Genomic DNA, 5177 nt, shown 5'->3' with positions numbered 1-5177 from the left:
GATTTGGTTTAAAATTGATCATATAGGATGAATCCTGAGTGCTCTTCACAAGGCATTGTGTCTCCGTTATTGGGCTATAGCCCAACTGTTGTGGTGACTCACGTCCCAGAGGCCTCTGGAATTACAATGGGCTGTAGCATATGATGGGGGACAAAGATTTGTCTTTTTTCCTTGTTCGCTGAAGGATCAAAATGTCTATCCTTGCTTGATCACAGTCCTTTCATAGGGGAAGGAGCCTAGGAAGGATGGAGAGCTAGACTCAGGTGAAGCAATGCCATAATTTTATAAGAGCCTCAACTCAACTGCCCTTGTATCATCCGCAAACCCTGCAGCAGGCACAGTCCTGAGTGTGCTGTCGTATGCGGCCCCTAATGAAATCATGCGGCTTTCAAGTTACCTAATTGGGCTCAATAAATTAGGAAGCTGGGCGCCAGTGTGTCCTCATCTGAACCCGCCAATATGAGAGGCCACATTGACTGACTGGGGAGCCAGGTTTTTGGAAATCGGGCTGTGACGGCTAGTCTGAATGACCTTGGCATCAGAAACTCAGGGCGGCTCTGAGAAGCCTCTCTTCACTTTTGCTAGCCAAAGCTTCAAACAAATGTCTAGGAAGAAATCCCTCTGGTCTGAGGAAGAAGCTAGAAAAAACCCCAAAGTCTTCATTTTACAGGTGGCATTACCACGGAACAACTCTCCTGGCACAGAGGCTTTTTTTTTTTCCACTGGGACACGAGGGTTTATAACAATACAGTTTATTCCCACACGGGAAAAGAAATAATTGGTTAGGGCATGCCCTTCGACCATTGCAAACGCACCCACCTTGTGTGTTGCCCTGGTGTAACTGTTGTAGTGGAAAATCACCCGTCCTATTGACATTGGCATGTTGGCGGAGAGTGTGTGTGTGTGCGTCCGCTGAGTCCTTGTGGAGCAAACTGCTGTCATCCTCAGCCGCTAGCAGACAAAACGATCCCATGAACATCCATCACTGGCTGGAATGGATGCAAAGTCATTGCCGTGAAAAGCAAATGCTTCCTGCTTTGAAAATAAATGCCCCGGCTCTGCTCGATGTTTATTTTTGATAAATGTTTCTGCATCTATCTAGCGCCAGGAAACCGTTGTTCCATGACAGGCTTTTGAAACCAGTGGCACAACCTTTTAATTACACTCCCTGATATGTTTACAGGACATTACATGTCACACTTGGTAAGTGGTATATCCCATTTGATCTGCTCCAGGGGGACACCTGATGAGATGGACCAAGCAAGTGGATATAACAGAAAAGCTTGAAGGATTATATTCCCCGTCTGGCAGCGTGGGTGGGTAACTCATTTCTGTTGATGTGCATGCATAACTCCCATTAACTTGGTATTAAAGGCAGCTATTTGCATGCGTGTGAGAGGAGAACAAAACCCCAAAGATCTACTTCAAGCTCACAAAAGCATGGGAATGTAGGGTAATAGCTACCACTCCATCCTTATCTCAACCACTTGTCTGCGGTTCTTATCAACTGCAATTTGGGGCTTTATACTGGTGGGGGGTCTTGCATGCTGTATTGACTGAAAAGCCCAAGGAGAATGACAGGAATGGAGGACACCATTTATACTTTAACTCTATAGTGGCCTAAGTCTTGGATGTTTAAAACCTAGAATGCTTCCCTCCCTCCCTCCCTCCCCTCATCTATCTTAGGCAATTTTAAGGTAATTTATCACCTTGATATACAAGTACCATATAGACGAAGGTGGCTTATTTTAGTTCACCTTTTATCACGCTACCTATATAAGTTAATAATTTACTTTCTACGTATCTATACAGAAACCATCATTTGGCTATGCAAATATAATAAGTGTGTGTGCATGTTTCATATAGAGGGAAGTGTTATTTACTCCCAGTGCATGTTGCAGATTTATTGGTAGTCCACCTTGTTCCAAGCAGGAGATCAACCAACTGCTGGGAATTGCTGGCTGCAGATGTGCAAGGAACAAAGAGGGCGGTGAGTCCCTCTGAGCAGTGACACACGGTGCCAAGCCACAAGGAAGGCACGCTGCAGTAGTGCTAGCTTTTATAGGACCAATTGTGTAGTTGGGAGGGAGATTTGACAAGCATTCAGGCACAAAGAGCCTTTCTTTGGGACACTTTCCCAGACCTGGGAGGGCACCTTGTGCCCAAAGCTTATCTAACATTTCCCCCAGCCATACAGTTGGTCCAATAAAAGCTAGCACCAAAGCAAGCTTTGCTTGTGGTGTATTTCCTGGATCCTTACAGCTGTACCATCACTCCAACCCGACTACACGCTCCAGGTGTGGCAGTGCAGAAGTCACAGATTGTGCATCTGCTGCAGCACCCAGTAGTTTTGCAAACTGGCCTAGTGCCCTAAGACTCCTTTGACTTGATGTCACCTTAATCTGAGATGCCTTGGCTGGATGATCCCCAAATGAGAGCGGTAGGACACGATGTGATACAGTATGATATGTGTCCTTTCCAACAAATGTGGAACTGAGAGGTGGCAAATGTTTGTGATTGCCTCAAGATCCTGCAGAGCGAGAAGCAGAACCCAAGACTCCTGATCTCAACCCAGGGTAGCAATCACTAGACAATCCTGCCTCCATGCATGGAGCATACAGAAAAAGAAAGAAAGCGGTGAATGTTAAGTGCATTTTTCTTAGTGCTTTTTACTTCTCCATGGGCCTCTACCTCTCAAACTTTCCATATGGATAATTGCCCGTGGAGATTAATACATCTTCCAGCCATTCCAGCCCTGAATCGGCTTTGACTTTAACAGCTTTGCCTGTCGCTGTATCTGTGTCTAACTCTGAGCTAGACTCTGCTGTCCTTATTTACAATGTATAGCATGTTACTTCAGGCTACTAATGAAATATAAGTAAGGCAGAAACCCATATACCATCAGTGCAAAATTGGTATTCTACATCAAGCTAATCCAGCGTGCAAAAATCTTTACGTAAAATTAGCCCCTGTGGCATAAAATCTACTTGCCAATGAAATCTGACCAAGATGATACTTCAAAAAAACCTAGCAATCTTTCGCTTGTCTATCCAAAAATAAATAAAAATTAGCCACTTCCGCTGAGTGGAATAGCAGACTTTTGTAAGGCTGATTCATCACAGACTAGGACTGCTACAATGGAATTTGGTAGCGGGAAATGCCATTGTTGCAATCGTGGCCCTTGTTGTAATCATTAGGCTGGATAGGTGATAAATTACTTTCCAAAACCCTTTTTGCACCGGTGCTAATGCATTTCCTCTCTCCATGTTGATCAAGGGAATATTTGAGGGATGGGAGTAGAGCCAGTTCCTCTGGTGCTCTCAGGGGAAGAATGAATTTCACACCTGTCTGAGTACCCCGCAGCAGCAGGTCAAGAATGTTGCCAAGTTCAGGAGCACTAATTAGAGGCAATAATAAGCTAAATGATCTTCTTTGGTATTTTAATGCTTGGCAGAACTTTTCTTATTGCCAGAGGGAGATCTCACTTCTGTAAATGTCTCCGATGGGAAGCTCATTGTTTTGTAAACCTGGAAATCGGGCTCCATCCTATAGCCATTGATTTCACTGAAAAATAAGTCAGACCTATGGATTTTGACCAAAGCAAGTGTTTTCTCTAAAGAGATCACACCTGAGGAATAACATTGGGAGCGCATAGGTAAACAAGCTCCTGGCAGCAAAAAGTCATGTGGATTAGACCAAGCAGGGTGACCTGACATGGAGCCAAATGCCATGCTGACTTCCCTGTTGGCTGTTGCAGAGAGATACTAGCAGAAAATGTAGCTCGCTGTGTCATGAGCAGCTGCATCCATAGAGGATCTCTCTAGCGTGGCTAATGTTGCAACAGGGGGGAATTTTTAGAGACCTTCCCCTGCATAGACCAAATGTGGTGAACCTTACTATGATAATGGAAGATCCTTATCACGGGATGCCATTGAGCTTGGCTGGATATACCTTGACAATTCAAAGGAAATGCAAGAGATCATGAGCCAGACCACTTCAAATCCTGTGTGTCACACCAGTTTCAGCAAAGGAGGTAACAGAAAATTATTCCGCTGATAGAAAGACAAGAAGAAATTCCCAAAGGCTGGACTTCCCTCTCGCCACAGAGAAAGACATCCAACCAGGAACGCATCAACAGGAGACTTGTACATACTTAAAGGCAATATGTGATCAAATATTTCCCAGAGTCAGGTTCTTAATCAGAAGTAAGACCTCATAACTCCTCAGTGGAGTTACATTGTGAAAGGGGAATTGGGCCCAGAGTGGTCCAAAAGACACGACTGCTCGCTGCTCCAGCAAGTGAAATTGCTTTGCTTATTTTTTATTGTAATAAAGGGTCTATTCCCTCTTCCTCCCCCGCCTTTGACTGTTCAGTGATATCTCGGAGCTGCCTGAACAGGATCCTATCTATTTGTTTTGACGTTGAAACTGCAGCAGTTTATTTAATCTCATCTATGCCTTGTTTATCTTGCCTATGGGACCTGCTGGCTGGTTGGAAAATGAAATGCAGCTGCTGTTACTGTACAGTAAATAATTCATTATAACTCTGGCATAGCAAATTGTCAGCACAAAAGAAGCCCCTCAAACTGGCAGGGGACAACAGCGGGTCTGTGCATCAGCCCTGATTCAAAAATGAAATCTGGATGCATGGAGACCTCTTTGTCCATAGGATGATTTCAGTGTTATGCACGTGGATGCAGTCCGCATTTGCTGCACACCCAGAGCACCTATGACTTCAGGGGCAGCTTTGAGCATCCAGGGACATTGCATATAGTTTCATAGTTTCTAGGGTCGGGAGGAACCTGAGCAGATCATCAAGTCTGACCCCCTGCCACGGCAGGAAAGAGTACTGGGGTCAAACGACCCCAGCAAGGTGTTCATCCAGCCCCCTCTTAAAGCCCCCCAGGGTAGGAGCCTGCACCACTTCTCTTGGAAGCTGGTTCCAGCTCCTAGCCGCCCTGACCGTGAAGTCGCCTCCTGCTGTCTAGTCTGAATTTACCCTCTGCCAGCTTGTGACCGTTATTCCTGGTCACTCCTGGGCGTGCTCGGGGGAACAGGGACTCCCCCAGTGCCTGCTGGTCCCCCCTGACCAGTTTGTAACAGGCCACTAGATCCCCCTCAGCCTTCTCTTGTGGAGGCTGAACAGGTTCAGGTCCCGTCGCCTCTCCTCGTAGGGC

General features: G+C 45.8%; 1 long non-coding RNA gene across 1 annotated transcript in view; it reads left to right on the top strand.

Moving 5' to 3' along the window:
- LOC109295238 overlaps positions 1-4351 on the top strand; it is a 15015-nt gene extending 10664 nt beyond the window's left edge. Inside the window, exons 2-3 of the long non-coding RNA XR_002096698.1 lie at positions 1184-1316; positions 1933-4351. This is a non-coding gene — a long non-coding RNA (uncharacterized LOC109295238). The remainder of the gene's footprint in view (positions 1-1183; positions 1317-1932) is intronic.
- The last annotated feature ends 826 nt before the right edge of the window (positions 4352-5177 follow it).

Source organism: Gavialis gangeticus, unplaced genomic scaffold (assembly GCF_001723915.1).
Source record: "Gavialis gangeticus isolate Ggan-Ray unplaced genomic scaffold, GavGan_comp1, whole genome shotgun sequence".
Lineage (NCBI taxonomy): Eukaryota > Metazoa > Chordata > Crocodylia > Gavialidae > Gavialis > Gavialis gangeticus.
This window is presented reverse-complemented; position numbering and strand designations above follow the sequence as displayed.